This window comes from Megalopta genalis, unplaced genomic scaffold, assembly GCF_051020955.1.
Source record: "Megalopta genalis isolate 19385.01 unplaced genomic scaffold, iyMegGena1_principal scaffold0061, whole genome shotgun sequence".
Lineage (NCBI taxonomy): Eukaryota > Metazoa > Arthropoda > Insecta > Hymenoptera > Halictidae > Megalopta > Megalopta genalis.
Window position 1 is genome coordinate 30,001 of NW_027476130.1, and position 23,116 is coordinate 53,116.

Here is a 23,116-nt window from a genome sequence, read left to right on the forward strand (position 1 = left end):
AATCGGTATAACTTTAACGTCCGTCCGAAAAGTACTTTCGGGGACTAGACGACCGATTGATCTCGTGCGGTTTCGCTATTCGATCATTTGAAGAGAACAAAAAGATATATGGGGCGACCGACAAACGGTTTTCCGTAGAACCAGACTCGCGATTGCGTTGACACACACATCATAGCCACACCAATAGAAGAGTTTTAGGACGGTAACCCGGGTGGGGTGTTCTTTACTCAGAATATGTGCAACATCGGATCTATATAGCCATCGATACAATTCGTACACAAATGTGTCGTACGAAGAGAGAGACTTTTTTTCCTCTGGCAACATAACGGTAAGAGACATCCTTCCACACTCATAGGTTCCACTCCCTGGGGCTATGATATATATATACATATAAATTCAAATTCGAAGCAACGGTCACAATTCTACTCTATATTTTTGCGGGTTATGTGTTCTTTCGTTCAATTTCTTTCATGCGTTCGTTCGATCTCTGTACACAGTCTTCACATAGGACAGACTCGTGTAGTACGCTTTCGTGGGTTAAACCCATCTCGTTTCATTTCAGGCGACGTCGGGAGCGCGTTGAAAATGTACCAGTGAAATCTCGATAGTTCTACGGATACGAATCGTCCCGAAAAAGATTTTGTCACCGCTTCGAAGCGGTGTTTCAGACGGGCGGACGTATATAAAACATATACGACACACGACACCGCCTTCCACACTCACGCTAGTTCGAACACGATTTCCATCTCTCTCGAAGACTGTTAGACGTACGTAAAATTTCTCAATATTCATAGGACCGCGACAAACGCCGACGAAGCGCCCACCATTCGCTCGTACGTATATAGGCAACAAGTGCCATCAACGCAAGCAGTTTATAAGTACGTAAACGACCCTCAGCCAGGCGTGGTCCAGGAATTGTATCCGTGGACCGCAATGTGCGTTCGAAATGTCGATGTTCATGTGTCCTGCAGTTCACACGTTGACGCGCAATTAGCTGCGTTCTTCATCGACCCACGAGCCAAGTGATCCACCGTTCAGGGTAATTTTTCCCTTTTATTCTCTCATATATATATAATGTGTATTTGCTATCCACCACATTTTTGTGTTATATTTCGGAACAAGCCGATACCCGAAGAGCTCCAACCAGCGCGCGAAGGAGATTCGGGAGTCGTCGTACAACGACATAATTGTCCCTTAAAGAACGAGATATTTCCGTCGAAACCATATATATATGTACGAGCAAATCCAAAACCACTGTTTTCTTGCAAGTTCGACGGTCGGAGCGAATAGAACATTGAAAAGCCTTCTATCGAAGAAACACAGAGAGTATATCACCTCCAAAAACGACGGGGATATGGATATTCAAACTGGACAATTATCAACCCGATACTGGATTCGAAAAGTTTCTCTCTCCTTTCGTCGTTATTTACACCGGACGGACTCACGGCCGGCTCTAGCTGGGTGTCATATATATATACGTCCCACGCTCATGCTGCCACTAGCGCGCAACAGAGTAGGGTGTCAATGACAACGACACAGCATTGAAACGAGCTACACAAGCCGGTCTCTCTTGATACCAATGTAAACGAGCATTAAGTTATCTTCAGACTGCCCGATATTTTCGTCCTTTGGACTTTCCCAACGATTCCTTTTTTTCTTTTTTTTTTTTACACCACAGCGAAGACTTGAGGAAGCGTGATTAAGCACGCTCGCATCCCTCCCTGTCCTACTACAACTGTGTGTGTGTGTGTAAAGAAAGAAAAAAGAATACATTGGCTTTCTCTCTATCGAGAAGATGGCCTACGCAACGCAGATCAAAGGCCTAATACGTGTAATATAATACGCGTCTGGCCGTGTATAAATCACGCACGAATGATCTGGTCGGGCCCAACTCTTCTCGTACGCTTATTTTTCCGTGTTGAGGCACTATCATAAAATCACACAAACCCCAACACGTGTGTGTCTTGGAAGGAAGATGGCCTACGCAACGCAGATCAAAGGCCTAATACGTGTAGTACACACGTCTGCCGTGTAAATCACGCACGAATGATCTGGTCGGGCCCAACTCTTCTCCACCACACCACATCCCAACTTTGTACATTTTTATATATTTTTGTGCGTTGGGGCACCTTCATAATCACAAACCCCAACAACACATATATCTCTCTCTCTTTGAAAGATTTGTTGTGGCCTACGCAACGCAGATCAAAGGCCTAATACGTGTAGTACACACGTCTGGCCGTGTAAATCACGCACGAATGATCTGGCGGGCTCAACAATATCTTTTTTTTTTATATGAATTCTTATCCACAAACTAATCGAATTCATTTTCTCTCCTCCTCTCCTCTCTCTTTGAGATATATTGGAACATTGTAATGATCCTTCCGCAGGTTCACCTACGGAAACCTTGTTACGACTTTTACTTCCTCTAAATAATCAAGTTTGGTCATCTTCCCGGCATCATCGGCAATGCCGAAACATTGCCGCGCACCAGTCCGAAGACCTCACTAAATCATTCAATCGGTAGTAGCGACGGGCGGTGTGTACAAAGGGCAGGGACGTAATCAACGCGAGCTTATGACTCGCGCTTACTGGGAATTCCTCGTTCATGGGGAATAATTGCAAGCCCCAATCCCTAGCACGAAGGAGGTTCAGCGGGTTACCCGGGCCTTTCGGCCAGGGAACACACGCTGATTCCTTCAGTGTAGCGCGCGTGCGGCCCAGAACATCTAAGGGCATCACAGACCTGTTATTGCTCAATCTCGTGCGGCTAGAAGCCGCCTGTCCCTCTAAGAAGATTTGTTTGTACGTTGGTAGTAAAAACCCCACCGGCAGAAGCCGAGAGCCTTCGAGATACCATAATTACGTCTATTTAGCAGGCTAGAGTCTCGTTCGTTATCGGAATTAACCAGACAAATCGCTCCACCAACTAAGAACGGCCATGCACCACCACCCACCGAATCAAGAAAGAGCTATCAATCTGTCAATCCTTCCGGTGTCCGGGCCTGGTGAGGTTTCCCGTGTTGAGTCAAATTAAGCCGCAGGCTCCACTCCTGGTGGTGCCCTTCCGTCAATTCCTTTAAGTTTCAGCTTTGCAACCATACTTCCCCCGGAACCCAAAAGCTTTGGTTTCCCGGAAGCTGCCCGCCGAGTCATCGTAGGAACTTCGGCGGATCGCTAGCTGGCATCGTTTATGGTTAGAACTAGGGCGGTATCTGATCGCCTTCGAACCTCTAACTTTCGTTCTTGATTAATGAAAACATTTTTGGCAAATGCTTTCGCTTCTGTCCGTCTTGCGACGATCCAAGAATTTCACCTCTAACGTCGCAATACGAATGCCCCCATCTGTCCCTATTAATCATTACCTCGGGGTTCCGAAAACCAACAAAATAGAACCGAGGTCCTATTCCATTATTCCATGCACACAGTATTCAGGCGAAGGTAGCCTGCTTTGAGCACTCTAATTTGTTCAAAGTAAACGTACCGGCCCACCTCGACACTCAGTGAAGAGCACCGCGATGGGATATTAGTTGGACCGCCCCGTGAAGAGCAAAGCCCACCGGTAGGACGTACCACATAATGCCAGTTAAACACCGCGAGCGATGAACCGACACTGTGACACACAGATTCAACTACGAGCTTTTTAACCGCAACAACTTTAATATACGCTATTGGAGCTGGAATTACCGCGGCTGCTGGCACCAGACTTGCCCTCCAATGGATCCTCGTTAAAGGATTTAAAGTGTACTCATTCCGATTACGGGGCCTCGGATGAGTCCCGTATCGTTATTTTTCGTCACTACCTCCCCGTGCCGGGAGTGGGTAATTTGCGCGCCTGCTGCCTTCCTTGGATGTGGTAGCCGTTTCTCAGGCTCCCTCTCCGGAATCGAACCCTGATTCCCCGTTACCCGTTACAACCATGGTAGGCGCAGAACCTACCATCGACAGTTGATAAGGCAGACATTTGAAAGATGCGTCGCCGGTGCTATAAGACCATGCGATCAGCACAAAGTTATTCAGAGTCACCAAAGCAAACGATGGACGAGTGTAAACACCCGCCACCGATTGGTTTTGATCTAATAAAAGCGTTCCTACCATCTCTGGTCGGAACTCTGTTTTGCATGTATTAGCTCTAGAATTACCACAGTTATCCAAGTAAATTTTAGTACGATCTAAGAAACCATAACTGATTTAATGAGCCATTCGCGGTTTCACCTTAATACGGCATGTACTGAGACATGCATGGCTTAATCTTTGAGACAAGCATATGACTACTGGCAGGATCAACCAGGGAACTATACAATATGTATATATAAAATGGACAAAATTTAAATCCTTTTCCATCGTCGCCTGTTTCATATATATATGTCAGGTCGACACACCACTTTTCTCTTTCAAATATGTACAAGTTTTGCCACATTCCGCGCTTGTAACATATCTTCTTTAACGCTCAATTTCTTTCATTTTTCTACCATACAGATATTTTACCGTACGCCCAAAAACGTACGTATTATATTTTTGTTCTATCGTAAAATCACATTTTTCTACGTACGCCAGCTTCGTACGTTTCTATCTTTGCCTTCATAAAATCACAAGATAATTTTATCTTCAAGAGTCTCGCTATTAACATCTTGTAAGATAAATGTACGTCCCAGCTAAAACGTACAAATACTTCAAGTTAAGTAATAATATATCATCGCTATTGACAAATTTTTAAGATCCAAGACACAGTTCTCTCTATATGTTTTAATATTTTTTATGTACTCAAATATATTCAAAGGAAAAAGTACATGGGTGATGCCATAGTCGTGGAAGCGCGTACGCTCACGCTGATCTTCTGACCGCCGGAAGCACGAAACCTCTGATCTGGGCAAAATCGGCAAGCCGAGGAAGAACGGACAGGACACATGCTGGACTGGCGAGAAAGCGTGTTCTTCCGCTCGCGCTAGGCATTTCGATTTCTGACACCTCTTGATTTAAAAAATCAGTTTTTTGATAGTTTTCTCTCTCCACTGGGCTATTCATTTTAGCCACAGTTTTCAATTGGTACGATTTGCTTCCAAATCTTACAGATGCATTTTAAAAAATTTTTCCATCGCTCGGACAGAAGAGTCGATTGCTCAGTGAGTACGAGTATACATACAAAGTGCATACGGGTAACCAACCCCGTAGGGCTTGCCACATATGGGCCATTCGGTCAAAGACACCGACCCGTGGCCACGCTGTGTGGAGAAAAGTCCGTAACGTAAACGGCACGAAACAGTCAGGACCGAAGCCCCGAAGGAGCTCTGAGACAGCTTCTCGACCGAGATCGTAGAATTGGCCCAAAACCCGCTCTGCTCCGTCCGCCTCGCACGGACCGTGTATCTCTTATAGATACCGAACGGCCGGCAAGGACGCCGGCGCCGCCGGCCGAATAGCACGCGCGCTTATGAGTGTAAACCGCTGCGGCAACAGACCGCCCGGCCGTGCTGTTGTAACATAGCGCGTGAACGAACGAAAAAAATTTTTATAGTAAACATTAAAATAAATTACACTACCGTAAACTAGACAAAAAATTACACATTTTTTCCCAATATGAAAATTTTCACAAACTTTTTAAAGTCCCATCGCATCGAGTAAACTTTTTTAATAACGCGTCCGCACGATTCTAAATGCTTAATCCATATGTGAAATCGTTCACTGATCACGAATATCGTATTTAAAAAAATTACAAAAATTTATTTTTCAAAATAATCAAAAAAAACCGAAAAATCACAAGAGTAAAGTACCATTATTTTAAACAACATGTCGTTCTAAATGCTTAATCCCTATGTAAAAAAGTTATTTAAGCAAGAATATGTAATTGAAAAAAATTAGAAAAATTTATTTTAGCCGTAAATCGAAAATAATGGGGACACCGGAGCTGTTCGAAGCGCCGAGACGCGCCGCGTACGGCCGAATATTTTCTAAGTCCCAACGTACCGATCAAGAGTAAAGTACCATTTTCCTACATTAGATTTCGTTCTAAATGCTTAATCCCTATGTAAAAACGTTAGTTAAGCAAGAATATCGTATTTTAAAAAAAATCTAATGATAGGATTTTCCAGAAAATTGAAAAAACCGAAAAATGTCAAGAGTAAAGTGCCATTTTCTGACATTAGATTTCGTTCTAAATGCTTAATCCCTATGTAGAAACGTTAGTTAAGCAAGAATATCGTATTTTTAAAAAAATCTAATGATAGGATTTTTCATAAAATTGAAAAAACCGTAAAATGTCAAGAGTAAAGTGCCCTTATTTTAAACATTATATCGTTCTAAATGCTTAATCCCTATGTAAAAAAGTTATCTAAGCAAGAATATGTTATTGAATAAAATGAGAAAAATTTATTTTAGCCGTAAATCGAAAATAATGGGGACACCGGAGCTGTTCGAAGCGCCGAGCGCGCCGCGTACGCCCGAATATTTTCTAAGTCCCAACGTACCGATCAAGAGTAAAGTACCATTTTCCTACATTAGATTTCGTTCTAAATGCTTAATCCCTATGTAAAAACGTTAGTTAAGCAAGAATATCGTATTTTAAAAAAAATCTAATGATAGGATTTTCCAGAAAATTGAAAAAACCGAAAAATGTCAAGAGTAAAGTGCCATTTTCTGACATTAGATTTCGTTCTAAATGCTTAATCCCTATGTAGAAACGTTAGTTAAGCAAGAATATCGTATTTTTAAAAAAATCTAATGATAGGATTTTTCATAAAATTGAAAAAACCGTAAAATGTCAAGAGTAAAGTGCCCTTATTTTAAACATTATATCGTTCTAAATGCTTAATCCCTATGTAAAAAAGTTATCTAAGCAAGAATATGTTATTGAATAAAATGAGAAAAATTTATTTTAGCCGTAAATCGAAAATAATGGGGACACCGGAGCTGTTCGAAGCGCCGAGCGCGCCGCGTACGCCCGAATATTTTCTAAGTCCCAACGTACCGATCAAGAGTAAAGTACCATTTTCCTACATTAGATTTCGTTCTAAATGCTTAATCCCTATGTAAAAACGTTAGTTAAGCAAGAATATCGTATTTTAAAAAAAATCTAATGATAGGATTTTCCAGAAAATTGAAAAAACCGAAAAATGTCAAGAGTAAAGTGCCATTTTCTGACATTAGATTTCGTTCTAAATGCTTAATCCCTATGTAGAAACGTTAGTTATGCAAGATTATCGTATTTTTAAAAAAATCTAATGATAGGATTTTTCAGAAAATTGAAAAAACCGTAAAATGTCAAGAGTAAAGTGCCCTTATTTTAAACATTATATCGTTCTAAATGCTTAATCCCTATGTAAAAAAGTTATCTAAGCAAGAATATGTTATTGAATAAAATGAGAAAAATTTATTTTAGCCGTAAATCGAAAATAATGGGTCGAGCGAATCGGTCGATTGCGCCGAGACGCGCTATGATGCAACAGACGAGCGATTGGAACGCCCGAATATTTTCAAAGTCCCAACGTACCGGTCAAGAGTAAAGTACCATTTTCCTACATTAGATTTCGTTCTAAATGCTTAATCCCTATGTAAAAACGTTAGTTAAGCAAGAATATCGTATTTTAAAAAAAATCTAATGATAGGATTTTCCAGAAAATTGAAAAAACCGAAAAATGTCAAGAGTAAAGTGCCATTTTCTGACATTAGATTTCGTTCTAAATGCTTAATCCCTATGTAGAAACGTTAGTTAAGCAAGAATATCGTATTTTTAAAAAAATCTAATGATAGGATTTTCCAGAAAATTGAAAAAACCGAAAAATGTCAAGAGTAAAGTGCCATTTTCTGACATTAGATTTCGTTCTAAATGCTTAATCCCTATGTAGAAACGTTAGTTATGCAAGATTATCGTATTTTTAAAAAAATCTAATGATAGGATTTTTCAGAAAATTGAAAAAACCGTAAAATGTCAAGAGTAAAGTGCCCTTATTTTAAACATTATATCGTTCTAAATGCTTAATCCCTATGTAAAAAAGTTATCTAAGCAAGAATATGTTATTGAATAAAATGAGAAAAATTTATTTTAGCCGTAAATCGAAAATAATGGGTCGAGCGAATCGGTCGATTGCGCCGAGACGCGCTATGATGCAACAGACGAGCGATTGGAACGCCCGAATATTTTCAAAGTCCCAACGTACCGATCAAGAGTAAAGTACCATTTTCCTACATTAGATTTCGTTCTAAATGCTTAATCCCTATGTAAAAACGTTAGTTAAGCAAGAATATCGTATTTTAAAAAAAATCTAATGATAGGATTTTCCAGAAAATTGAAAAAACCGAAAAATGTCAAGAGTAAAGTGCCATTTTCTGACATTAGATTTCGTTCTAAATGCTTAATCCCTATGTAGAAACGTTAGTTAAGCAAGATTATCGTATTTTTAAAAAAATCTAATGATAGGATTTTTCATAAAATTGAAAAAACCGTAAAATGTCAAGAGTAAAGTGCCCTTATTTTAAACATTATATCGTTCTAAATGCTTAATCCCTATGTAAAAAAGTTATCTAAGCAAGAATATGTTATTGAATAAAATGAGAAAAATTTATTTTAGCCGTAAATCGAAAATAATGGGTCGAGCGAATCGGTCGATTGCGCCGAGACGCGCTATGATGCAACAGACGAGCGATTGGAACGCCCGAATATTTTCAAAGTCCCAACGTACCGATCAAGAGTAAAGTACCATTTTCCTACATTAGATTTCGTTCTAAATGCTTAATCCCTATGTAAAAACGTTAGTTAAGCAAGAATATCGTATTTTTAAAAAAATCTAATGATAGGATTTTCCAGAAAATTGAAAAAACCGAAAAATGTCAAGAGTAAAGTACCATTTTCCTACATTAGATTTCGTTCTAAATGCTTAATCCCTATGTAGAAACGTTAGTTAAGCAAGATTATCGTATTTTTAAAAAAATCTAATGATAGGATTTTTCATAAAATTGAAAAAACCGTAAAATGTCAAGAGTAAAGTGCCCTTATTTTAAACAATGTATCGTTCTAAATGCTTAATCCCTATGTAAAAAAGTTATTTAAGCAAGAATATGTTATTGAAAAAAATTAGAAAAATTTATTTTAGCCGTAAATCGAAAATAATGGGGACACCGGAGCTGTTCGAAGCGCCGAGACGCGCCGCGTACGGCCGAATATTTTCAAAGTCCCAACGTACCGATCAAGAGTAAAGTACCAATTTCCTACATTAGATTTCGTTCTAAATGCTTAATCCCTATGTAAAAACGTTAGTTAAGCAAGAATATCGTATTTTTAAAAAAATCTAATGATAGGATTTTCCAGAAAATTGAAAAAACCGAAAAATGTCAAGAGTAAAGTGCCATTTTCTGACATTAGATTTCGTTCTAAATGCTTAATCCCTATGTAGAAACGTTAGTTATGCAAGATTATCGTATTTTTAAAAAAATCTAATGATAGGATTTTTCAGAAAATTGAAAAAACCGTAAAATGTCAAGAGTAAAGTGCCCTTATTTTAAACATTATATCGTTCTAAATGCTTAATCCCTATGTAAAAAAGTTATCTAAGCAAGAATATGTTATTGAATAAAATGAGAAAAATTTATTTTAGCCGTAAATCGAAAATAATGGGTCGAGCGAATCGGTCGATTGCGCCGAGACGCGCTATGATGCAACAGACGAGCGATTGGAACGCCCGAATATTTTCAAAGTCCCAACGTACCGATCAAGAGTAAAGTACCATTTTCCTACATTAGATTTCGTTCTAAATGCTTAATCCCTATGTAAAAACGTTAGTTAAGCAAGAATATCGTATTTTAAAAAAAATCTAATGATAGGATTTTCCAGAAAATTGAAAAAACCGAAAAATGTCAAGAGTAAAGTGCCATTTTCTGACATTAGATTTCGTTCTAAATGCTTAATCCCTATGTAGAAACGTTAGTTAAGCAAGATTATCGTATTTTTAAAAAAATCTAATGATAGGATTTTTCATAAAATTGAAAAAACCGTAAAATGTCAAGAGTAAAGTGCCCTTATTTTAAACATTATATCGTTCTAAATGCTTAATCCCTATGTAAAAAAGTTATCTAAGCAAGAATATGTTATTGAATAAAATGAGAAAAATTTATTTTAGCCGTAAATCGAAAATAATGGGTCGAGCGAATCGGTCGATTGCGCCGAGACGCGCTATGATGCAACAGACGAGCGATTGGAACGCCCGAATATTTTCAAAGTCCCAACGTACCGATCAAGAGTAAAGTACCATTTTCCTACATTAGATTTCGTTCTAAATGCTTAATCCCTATGTAAAAACGTTAGTTAAGCAAGAATATCGTATTTTAAAAAAAATCTAATGATAGGATTTTCCAGAAAATTGAAAAAACCGAAAAATGTCAAGAGTAAAGTGCCATTTTCTGACATTAGATTTCGTTCTAAATGCTTAATCCCTATGTAGAAACGTTAGTTAAGCAAGAATATCGTATTTTTAAAAAAATCTAATGATAGGATTTTTCAGAAAATTGAAAAAACCGTAAAATGTCAAGAGTAAAGTGCCATTATTTTAAACAATGTATCGTTCTAAATGCTTAATCCCTATGTAAAAAAGTTATTTAAGCAAGAATATGTAATTGAAAAAAATTAGAAGAATTTATTTTAGCCGTAAATCGAAAATAATGGGGACACCGGAGCTGTTCGAAGCGCCGAGACGCGCCGCGTACGGCCGAATATTTTCAAAGTCCCAACGTACCGATCAAGAGTAAAGTACCATTTTCCTACATTAGATTTCGTTCTAAATGCTTAATCCCTATGTAAAAACGTTAGTTAAGCAAGAATATCGTATTTTTAAAAAAATCTAATGATAGGATTTTCCAGAAAATTGAAAAAACCGAAAAATGTCAAGAGTAAAGTGCCATTTTCTGACATTAGATTTCGTTCTAAATGCTTAATCCCTATGTAGAAACGTTAGTTAAGCAAGAATATCGTATTTTTAAAAAAATCTAATGATAGGATTTTTCATAAAATTGAAAAAACCGTAAAATGTCAAGAGTAAAGTGCCCTTATTTTAAACATTATATCGTTCTAAATGCTTAATCCCTATGTAAAAAAGTTATCTAAGCAAGAATATGTTATTGAATAAAATGAGAAAAATTTATTTTAGCCGTAAATCGAAAATAATGGGGACACCGGAGCTGTTCGAAGCGCCGAGCGCGCCGCGTACGCCCGAATATTTTCAAAGTCCCAACGTACCGGTCAAGAGTAAAGTACCATTTTCCTACATTAGATTTCGTTCTAAATGCTTAATCCCTATGTAAAAACGTTAGTTAAGCAAGAATATCGTATTTTAAAAAAAATCTAATGATAGGATTTTCCAGAAAATTGAAAAAACCGAAAAATGTCAAGAGTAAAGTGCCATTTTCTGACATTAGATTTCGTTCTAAATGCTTAATCCCTATGTAGAAACGTTAGTTATGCAAGATTATCGTATTTTTAAAAAAATCTAATGATAGGATTTTTCAGAAAATTGAAAAAACCGTAAAATGTCAAGAGTAAAGTGCCCTTATTTTAAACATTATATCGTTCTAAATGCTTAATCCCTATGTAAAAAAGTTATCTAAGCAAGAATATGTTATTGAATAAAATGAGAAAAATTTATTTTAGCCGTAAATCGAAAATAATGGGTCGAGCGAATCGGTCGATTGCGCCGAGACGCGCTATGATGCAACAGACGAGCGATTGGAACGCCCGAATATTTTCAAAGTCCCAACGTACCGGTCAAGAGTAAAGTACCATTTTCCTACATTAGATTTCGTTCTAAATGCTTAATCCCTATGTAAAAACGTTAGTTAAGCAAGAATATCGTATTTTAAAAAAAATCTAATGATAGGATTTTCCAGAAAATTGAAAAAACCGAAAAATGTCAAGAGTAAAGTGCCATTTTCTGACATTAGATTTCGTTCTAAATGCTTAATCCCTATGTAGAAACGTTAGTTAAGCAAGAATATCGTATTTTTAAAAAAATCTAATGATAGGATTTTTCAGAAAATTGAAAAAACCGTAAAATGTCAAGAGTAAAGTGCCATTATTTTAAACAATGTATCGTTCTAAATGCTTAATCCCTATGTAAAAAAGTTATTTAAGCAAGAATATGTAATTGAAAAAAATTAGAAGAATTTATTTTAGCCGTAAATCGAAAATAATGGGGACACCGGAGCTGTTCGAAGCGCCGAGACGCGCCGCGTACGGCCGAATATTTTCAAAGTCCCAACGTACCGATCAAGAGTAAAGTACCATTTTCCTACATTAGATTTCGTTCTAAATGCTTAATCCCTATGTAAAAACGTTAGTTAAGCAAGAATATCGTATTTTTAAAAAAATCTAATGATAGGATTTTCCAGAAAATTGAAAAAACCGAAAAATGTCAAGAGTAAAGTGCCATTTTCTGACATTAGATTTCGTTCTAAATGCTTAATCCCTATGTAGAAACGTTAGTTAAGCAAGAATATCGTATTTTTAGAAAAATCTAATGATAGGATTTTTCATAAAATTGAAAAAACCGTAAAATGTCAAGAGTAAAGTGCCCTTATTTTAAACATTATATCGTTCTAAATGCTTAATCCCTATGTAAAAAAGTTATCTAAGCAAGAATATGTTATTGAATAAAATGAGAAAAATTTATTTTAGCCGTAAATCGAAAATAATGGGTCGAGCGAATCGGTCGATTGCGCCGAGACGCGCTATGATGCAACAGACGAGCGATTGGAACGCCCGAATATTTTCAAAGTCCCAACGTACCGGTCAAGAGTAAAGTACCATTTTCCTACATTAGATTTCGTTCTAAATGCTTAATCCCTATGTAAAAACGTTAGTTAAGCAAGAATATCGTATTTTAAAAAAAATCTAATGATAGGATTTTCCAGAAAATTGAAAAAACCGAAAAATGTCAAGAGTAAAGTGCCATTTTCTGACATTAGATTTCGTTCTAAATGCTTAATCCCTATGTAGAAACGTTAGTTAAGCAAGAATATCGTATTTTTAAAAAAATCTAATGATAGGATTTTTCAGAAAATTGAAAAAACCTTAAAATGTCAAGAGTAAAGTGCCATTATTTTAAACAATGTATCGTTCTAAATGCTTAATCCCTATGTAAAAAAGTTATTTAAGCAAGAATATGTAATTGAAAAAAATTAGAAGAATTTATTTTAGCCGTAAATCGAAAATAATGGGGACACCGGAGCTGTTCGAAGCGCCGAGACGCGCCGCGTACGGCCGAATATTTTCAAAGTCCCAACGTACCGATCAAGAGTAAAGTACCATTTTCCTACATTAGATTTCGTTCTAAATGCTTAATCCCTATGTAAAAACGTTAGTTAAGCAAGAATATCGTATTTTTAAAAAAATCTAATGATAGGATTTTCCAGAAAATTGAAAAAACCGAAAAATGTCAAGAGTAAAGTGCCATTTTCTGACATTAGATTTCGTTCTAAATGCTTAATCCCTATGTAGAAACGTTAGTTAAGCAAGAATATCGTATTTTTAAAAAAATCTAATGATAGGATTTTTCATAAAATTGAAAAAACCGTAAAATGTCAAGAGTAAAGTGCCCTTATTTTAAACATTATATCGTTCTAAATGCTTAATCCCTATGTAAAAAAGTTATCTAAGCAAGAATATGTTATTGAATAAAATGAGAAAAATTTATTTTAGCCGTAAATCGAAAATAATGGGGACACCGGAGCTGTTCGAAGCGCCGAGCGCGCCGCGTACGGCCGAATATTTTCAAAGTCCCAACGTACCGATCAAGAGTAAAGTACCATTTTCCTACATTAGATTTCGTTCTAAATGCTTAATCCCTATGTAAAAACGTTAGTTAAGCAAGAATATCGTATTTTAAAAAAAATCTAATGATAGGATTTTCCAGAAAATTGAAAAAACCGAAAAATGTCAAGAGTAAAGTGCCATTTTCTGACATTAGATTTCGTTCTAAATGCTTAATCCCTATGTAGAAACGTTAGTTATGCAAGATTATCGTATTTTTAAAAAAATCTAATGATAGGATTTTTCAGAAAATTGAAAAAACCGTAAAATGTCAAGAGTAAAGTGCCCTTATTTTAAACATTATATCGTTCTAAATGCTTAATCCCTATGTAAAAAAGTTATCTAAGCAAGAATATGTTATTGAATAAAATGAGAAAAATTTATTTTAGCCGTAAATCGAAAATAATGGGTCGAGCGAATCGGTCGATTGCGCCGAGACGCGCTATGATGCAACAGACGAGCGATTGGAACGCCCGAATATTTTCAAAGTCCCAACGTACCGATCAAGAGTAAAGTACCATTTTCCTACATTAGATTTCGTTCTAAATGCTTAATCCCTATGTAAAAACGTTAGTTAAGCAAGAATATCGTATTTTAAAAAAAATCTAATGATAGGATTTTCCAGAAAATTGAAAAAACCGAAAAATGTCAAGAGTAAAGTGCCATTTTCTGACATTAGATTTCGTTCTAAATGCTTAATCCCTATGTAGAAACGTTAGTTAAGCAAGATTATCGTATTTTTAAAAAAATCTAATGATAGGATTTTTCATAAAATTGAAAAAACCGTAAAATGTCAAGAGTAAAGTGCCCTTATTTTAAACATTATATCGTTCTAAATGCTTAATCCCTATGTAAAAAAGTTATCTAAGCAAGAATATGTTATTGAATAAAATGAGAAAAATTTATTTTAGCCGTAAATCGAAAATAATGGGGACACCGGAGCTGTTCGAAGCGCCGAGACGCGCCGCGTACGGCCGAATATTTTCAAAGTCCCAACGTACCGATCAAGAGTAAAGTGCCATTTTCTGACATTAGATTTCGTTCTAAATGCTTAATCCCTATGTAGAAACGTTAGTTATGCAAGATTATCGTATTTTTAAAAAAATCTAATGATAGGATTTTTCAGAAAATTGAAAAAACCGTAAAATGTCAAGAGTAAAGTGCCCTTATTTTAAACATTATATCGTTCTAAATGCTTAATCCCTATGTAAAAAAGTTATCTAAGCAAGAATATGTTATTGAATAAAATGAGAAAAATTTATTTTAGCCGTAAATCGAAAATAATGGGTCGAGCGAATCGGTCGATTGCGCCGAGACGCGCTATGATGCAACAGACGAGCGATTGGAACGCCCGAATATTTTCAAAGTCCCAACGTACCGATCAAGAGTAAAGTACCATTTTCCTACATTAGATTTCGTTCTAAATGCTTAATCCCTATGTAAAAACGTTAGTTAAGCAAGAATATCGTATTTTAAAAAAAATCTAATGATAGGATTTTCCAGAAAATTGAAAAAACCGAAAAATGTCAAGAGTAAAGTGCCATTTTCTGACATTAGATTTCGTTCTAAATGCTTAATCCCTATGTAGAAACGTTAGTTAAGCAAGATTATCGTATTTTTAAAAAAATCTAATGATAGGATTTTTCATAAAATTGAAAAAACCGTAAAATGTCAAGAGTAAAGTGCCCTTATTTTAAACATTATATCGTTCTAAATGCTTAATCCCTATGTAAAAAAGTTATCTAAGCAAGAATATGTTATTGAATAAAATGAGAAAAATTTATTTTAGCCGTAAATCGAAAATAATGGGTCGAGCGAATCGGTCGATTGCGCCGAGACGCGCTATGATGCAACAGACGAGCGATTGGAACGCCCGAATATTTTCAAAGTCCCAACGTACCGATCAAGAGTAAAGTACCATTTTCCTACATTAGATTTCGTTCTAAATGCTTAATCCCTATGTAAAAACGTTAGTTAAGCAAGAATATCGTATTTTTAAAAAAATCTAATGATAGGATTTTCCAGAAAATTGAAAAAACCGAAAAATGTCAAGAGTAAAGTGCCATTTTCTGACATTAGATTTCGTTCTAAATGCTTAATCCCTATGTAGAAACGTTAGTTAAGCAAGAATATCGTATTTTTAAAAAAATCTAATGATAGGATTTTTCAGAAAATTGAAAAAACCGTAAAATGTCAAGAGTAAAGTGCCATTATTTTAAACAATGTATCGTTCTAAATGCTTAATCCCTATGTAAAAAAGTTATTTAAGCAAGAATATGTAATTGAAAAAAATTAGAAGAATTTATTTTAGCCGTAAATCGAAAATAATGGGGACACCGGAGCTGTTCGAAGCGCCGAGACGCGCCGCGTACGGCCGAATATTTTCAAAGTCCCAACGTACCGATCAAGAGTAAAGTACCATTTTCCTACATTAGATTTCGTTCTAAATGCTTAATCCCTATGTAAAAACGTTAGTTAAGCAAGAATATCGTATTTTTAAAAAAATCTAATGATAGGATTTTCCAGAAAATTGAAAAAACCGAAAAATGTCAAGAGTAAAGTGCCATTTTCTGACATTAGATTTCGTTCTAAATGCTTAATCCCTATGTAGAAACGTTAGTTAAGCAAGAATATCGTATTTTTAAAAAAATCTAATGATAGGATTTTTCATAAAATTGAAAAAACCGTAAAATGTCAAGAGTAAAGTGCCCTTATTTTAAACATTATATCGTTCTAAATGCTTAATCCCTATGTAAAAAAGTTATCTAAGCAAGAATATGTTATTGAATAAAATGAGAAAAATTTATTTTAGCCGTAAATCGAAAATAATGGGGACACCGGAGCTGTTCGAAGCGCCGAGCGCGCCGCGTACGCCCGAATATTTTCAAAGTCCCAACGTACCGGTCAAGAGTAAAGTACCATTTTCCTACATTAGATTTCGTTCTAAATGCTTAATCCCTATGTAAAAACGTTAGTTAAGCAAGAATATCGTATTTTAAAAAAAATCTAATGATAGGATTTTCCAGAAAATTGAAAAAACCGAAAAATGTCAAGAGTAAAGTGCCATTTTCTGACATTAGATTTCGTTCTAAATGCTTAATCCCTATGTAGAAACGTTAGTTATGCAAGATTATCGTATTTTTAAAAAAATCTAATGATAGGATTTTTCAGAAAATTGAAAAAACCGTAAAATGTCAAGAGTAAAGTGCCCTTATTTTAAACATTATATCGTTCTAAATGCTTAATCCCTATGTAAAAAAGTTATCTAAGCAAGAATATGTTATTGAATAAAATGAGAAAAATTTATTTTAGCCGTAAATCGAAAATAATGGGTCGAGCGAATCGGTCGATTGCGCCGAGACGCGCTATGATGCAACAGACGAGCGATTGGAACGCCCGAATATTTTCAAAGTCCCAACGTACCGGTCAAGAGTAAAGTACCATTTTCCTACATTAGATTTCGTTCTAAATGCTTAATCCCTATGTAAAAACGTTAGTTAAGCAAGAATATCGTATTTTAAAAAAAATCTAATGATAGGATTTTTCATAAAATTGAAAAAACCGTAAAATGTCAAGAGTAAAGTGCCCTTATTTTAAACATTATATCGTTCTAAATGCTTAATCCCTATGTAAAAAAGTTATCTAAGCAAGAATATGTTATTGAATAAAATGAGAAAAATTTATTTTAGCCGTAAATCGAAAATAATGGGGACACCGGAGCTGTTCGAAGCGCCGAGCGCGCCGCGTACGCCCGAATATTTTCAAAGTCCCAACGTACCGATCAAGAGTAAAGTACCATTTTCCTACATTAGATTTCGTTCTAAATGCTTAATCCCTATGTAAAAACGTTAGTTAAGCAAGAATATCGTATTTTTAAAAAAATCTAATGATAGGATTTTCCAGAAAATTGAAAAAACCGAAAAATGTCAAGAGTAAAGTGCCATTTTCTGACATTAGATTTCGTTCTAAATGCTTAATCCCTATGTAGAAACGTCAGTTAAGCAAGAATATCGTATTTTTAAAAAAATCTAATGATAGGATTTTTCATAAAATTGAAAAAACCGTAAAATGTCAAGAGTAAAGTGCCCTTATTTTAAACATTATATCGTTCTAAATGCTTAATCCCTATGTAAAAAAGTTATCTAAGCAAGAATATGTTATTGAATAAAATGAGAAAAATTTATTTTAGCCGTAAATCGAAAATAATGGGGACACCGGAGCTGTTCGAAGCGCCGAGCGCGCCGCGTACGCCCGAATATTTTCAAAGTCCCAACGTACCGATCAAGAGTAAAGTACCATTTTCCTACATTAGATTTCGTTCTAAATGCTTAATCCCTATGTAAAAACGTTAGTTAAGCAAGAATATCGTATTTTTAAAAAAATCTAATGATAGGATTTTCCAGAAAATTGAAAAAACCGAAAAATGTCAAGAGTAAAGTGCCATTTTCTGACATTAGATTTCGTTCTAAATGCTTAATCCCTATGTAGAAACGTTAGTTATGCAAGATTATCGTATTTTTAAAAAAATCTAATGATAGGATTTTTCAGAAAATTGAAAAAACCGTAAAATGTCAAGAGTAAAGTGCCCTTATTTTAAACATTATATCGTTCTAAATGCTTAATCCCTATGTAAAAAAGTTATCTAAGCAAGAATATGTTATTGAATAAAATGAGAAAAATTTATTTTAGCCGTAAATCGAAAATAATGGGTCGAGCGAATCGGTCGATTGCGCCGAGACGCGCTATGATGCAACAGACGAGCGATTGGAACGCCCGAATATTTTCAAAGTCCCAACGTACCGATCAAGAGTAAAGTACCATTTTCCTACATTAGATTTCGTTCTAAATGCTTAATCCCTATGTAAAAACGTTAGTTAAGCAAGAATATCGTATTTTAAAAAAAATCTAATGATAGGATTTTCCAGAAAATTGAAAAAACCGAAAAATGTCAAGAGTAAAGTGCCATTTTCTGACATTAGATTTTGTTCTAAATGCTTAATCCCTATGTAGAAACGTTAGTTAAGCAAGATTATCGTATTTTTAAAAAAATCTAATGATAGGATTTTTCATAAAATTGAAAAAACCGTAAAATGTCAAGAGTAAAGTGCCCTTATTTTAAACATTATATCGTTCTAAATGCTTAATCCCTATGTAAAAAAGTTATCTAAGCAAGAATATGTTATTGAATAAAATGAGAAAAATTTATTTTAGCTGTAAATCGAAAATAATGGGTCGAGCGAATCGGTCGATTGCGCCGAGACGCGCTATGATGCAACAGACGAGCGATTGGAACGCCCGAATATTTTCAAAGTCCCAACGTACCGATCAAGAGTAAAGTACCATTTTCCTACATTAGATTTCGTTCTAAATGCTTAATCCCTATGTAAAAACGTTAGTTAAGCAAGAATATCGTATTTTTAAAAAAATCTAATGATAGGATTTTCCAGAAAATTGAAAAAACCGAAAAATGTCAAGAGTAAAGTGCCATTTTCTGACATTAGATTTCGTTCTAAATGCTTAATCCCTATGTAGAAACGTTAGTTAAGCAAGAATATCGTATTTTTAAAAAAATCTAATGATAGGATTTTTCAGAAAATTGAAAAAACCGTAAAATGTCAAGAGTAAAGTGCCATTATTTTAAACAATGTATCGTTCTAAATGCTTAATCCCTATGTAAAAAAGTTATTTAAGCAAGAATATGTAATTGAAAAAAATTAGAAGAATTTATTTTAGCCGTAAATCGAAAATAATGGGGACACCGGAGCTGTTCGAAGCGCCGAGACGCGCCGCGTACGGCCGAATATTTTCAAAGTCCCAACGTACCGATCAAGAGTAAAGTACCATTTTCCTACATTAGATTTCGTTCTAAATGCTTAATCCCTATGTAAAAACGTTAGTTAAGCAAGAATATCGTATTTTTAAAAAAATCTAATGATAGGATTTTCCAGAAAATTGAAAAAACCGAAAAATGTCAAGAGTAAAGTGCCATTTTCTGACATTAGATTTCGTTCTAAATGCTTAATCCCTATGTAGAAACGTTAGTTAAGCAAGAATATCGTATTTTTAAAAAAATCTAATGATAGGATTTTTCATAAAATTGAAAAAACCGTAAAATGTCAAGAGTAAAGTGCCCTTATTTTAAACATTATATCGTTCTAAATGCTTAATCCCTATGTAAAAAAGTTATCTAAGCAAGAATATGTTATTGAATAAAATGAGAAAAATTTATTTTAGCCGTAAATCGAAAATAATGGGGACACCGGAGCTGTTCGAAGCGCCGAGCGCGCCGCGTACGCCCGAATATTTTCAAAGTCCCAACGTACCGATCAAGAGTAAAGTACCATTTTCCTACATTAGATTTCGTTCTAAATGCTTAATCCCTATGTAAAAACGTTAGTTAAGCAAGAATATCGTATTTTTAAAAAAATCTAATGATAGGATTTTCCAGAAAATTGAAAAAACCGAAAAATGTCAAGAGTAAAGTGCCATTTTCTGACATTAGATTTCGTTCTAAATGCTTAATCCCTATGTAGAAACGTTAGTTATGCAAGATTATCGTATTTTTAAAAAAATCTAATGATAGGATTTTTCAGAAAATTGAAAAAACCGTAAAATGTCAAGAGTAAAGTGCCCTTATTTTAAACATTATATCGTTCTAAATGCTTAATCCCTATGTAAAAAAGTTATCTAAGCAAGAATATGTTATTGAATAAAATGAGAAAAATTTATTTTAGCCGTAAATCGAAAATAATGGGTCGAGCGAATCGGTCGATTGCGCCGAGACGCGCTATGATGCAACAGACGAGCGATTGGAACGCCCGAATATTTTCAAAGTCCCAACGTACCGATCAAGAGTAAAGTACCATTTTCCTACATTAGATTTCGTTCTAAATGCTTAATCCCTATGTAAAAACGTTAGTTAAGCAAGAATATCGTATTTTAAAAAAAATCTAATGATAGGATTTTCCAGAAAATTGAAAAAACCGAAAAATGTCAAGAGTAAAGTGCCATTTTCTGACATTAGATTTCGTTCTAAATGCTTAATCCCTATGTAGAAACGTTAGTTAAGCAAGATTATCGTATTTTTAAAAAAATCTAATGATAGGATTTTTCATAAAATTGAAAAAACCGTAAAATGTCAAGAGTAAAGTGCCCTTATTTTAAACATTATATCGTTCTAAATGCTTAATCCCTATGTAAAAAAGTTATCTAAGCAAGAATATGTTATTGAATAAAATGAGAAAAATTTATTTTAGCCGTAAATCGAAAATAATGGGTCGAGCGAATCGGTCGATTGCGCCGAGACGCGCTATGATGCAACAGACGAGCGATTGGAACGCCCGAATATTTTCAAAGTCCCAACGTACCGATCAAGAGTAAAGTACCATTTTCCTACATTAGATTTCGTTCTAAATGCTTAATCCCTATGTAAAAACGTTAGTTAAGCAAGAATATCGTATTTTTAAAAAAATCTAATGATAGGATTTTCCAGAAAATTGAAAAAACCGAAAAATGTCAAGAGTAAAGTGCCATTTTCTGACATTAGATTTCGTTCTAAATGCTTAATCCCTATGTAGAAACGTTAGTTAAGCAAGAATATCGTATTTTTAAAAAAATCTAATGATAGGATTTTTCATAAAATTGAAAAAACCGTAAAATGTCAAGAGTAAAGTGCCCTTATTTTAAACATTATATCGTTCTAAATGCTTAATCCCTATGTAAAAAAGTTATCTAAGCAAGAATATGTTATTGAATAAAATGAGAAAAATTTATTTTAGCCGTAAATCGAAAATAATGGGGACACCGGAGCTGTTCGAAGCGCCGAGCGCGCCGCGTACGCCCGAATATTTTCAAAGTCCCAACGTACCGATCAAGAGTAAAGTACCATTTTCCTACATTAGATTTCGTTCTAAATGCTTAATCCCTATGTAAAAACGTTAGTTAAGCAAGAATATCGTATTTTAAAAAAAATCTAATGATAGGATTTTCCAGAAAATTGAAAAAACCGAAAAATGTCAAGAGTAAAGTGCCATTTTCTGACATTAGATTTCGTTCTAAATGCTTAATCCCTATGTAGAAACGTTAGTTATGCAAGATTATCGTATTTTTAAAAAAATCTAATGATAGGATTTTTCAGAAAATTGAAAAAACCGTAAAATGTCAAGAGTAAAGTGCCCTTATTTTAAACATTATATCGTTCTAAATGCTTAATCCCTATGTAAAAAAGTTATCTAAGCAAGAATATGTTATTGAATAAAATGAGAAAAATTTATTTTAGCCGTAAATCGAAAATAATGGGTCGAGCGAATCGGTCGATTGCGCCGAGACGCGCTATGATGCAACAGCCGAGCGATTGGAACGCCCGAATATTTTCAAAGTCCCAACGTACCGGTCAAGAGTAAAGTACCATTTTCCTACATTAGATTTCGTTCTAAATGCTTAATCCCTATGTAAAAACGTTAGTTAAGCAAGAATATCGTATTTTAAAAAAAATCTAATGATAGGATTTTCCAGAAAATTGAAAAAACCGAAAAATGTCAAGAGTAAAGTGCCATTTTCTGACATTAGATTTCGTTCTAAATGCTTAATCCCTATGTAGAAACGTTAGTTAAGCAAGATTATCGTATTTTTAAAAAAATCTAATGATAGGATTTTTCATAAAATTGAAAAAACCGTAAAATGTCAAGAGTAAAGTGCCCTTATTTTAAACATTATATCGTTCTAAATGCTTAATCCCTATGTAAAAAAGTTATCTAAGCAAGAATATGTTATTGAATAAAATGAGAAAAATTTATTTTAGCCGTAAATCGAAAATAATGGGTCGAGCGAATCGGTCGATTGCGCCGAGACGCGCTATGATGCAACAGACGAGCGATTGGAACGCCCGAATATTTTCAAAGTCCCAACGTACCGATCAAGAGTAAAGTACCATTTTCCTACATTAGATTTCGTTCTAAATGCTTAATCCCTATGTAGAAACGTTAGTTAAGCAAGATTATCGTATTTTTAAAAAAATCTAATGATAGGATTTTTCATAAAATTGAAAAAACCGTAAAATGTCAAGAGTAAAGTGCCCTTATTTTAAACAATGTATCGTTCTAAATGCTTAATCCCTATGTAAAAAAGTTATTTAAGCAAGAATATGTTATTGAAAAAAATTAGAAAAATTTATTTTAGCCGTAAATCGAAAATAATGGGGACACCGGAGCTGTTCGAAGCGCCGAGACGCGCCGCGTACGGCCGAATATTTTCAAAGTCCCAACGTACCGATCAAGAGTAAAGTACCAATTTCCTACATTAGATTTCGTTCTAAATGCTTAATCCCTA

General features: G+C 34.9%; 2 non-coding genes across 2 annotated transcripts; both read right to left on the reverse strand.

The window, feature by feature from the left end:
* Nucleotides 1-887: 887 nt before the first annotated feature.
* Nucleotides 888-1,042, reverse strand: LOC143261662 (5.8S ribosomal RNA). Its single transcript, XR_013035750.1, has one exon. It is a non-coding gene; the product is annotated as a 5.8S ribosomal RNA (ribosomal RNA).
* A 1,331-nt stretch (nucleotides 1,043-2,373) lies between these two features.
* On the reverse strand, nucleotides 2,374-4,294 carry LOC143261697 (small subunit ribosomal RNA). Its single transcript, XR_013035770.1, has one exon. It is a non-coding gene; the product is annotated as a small subunit ribosomal RNA (ribosomal RNA).
* Nucleotides 4,295-23,116: the final 18,822 nt, after the last annotated feature.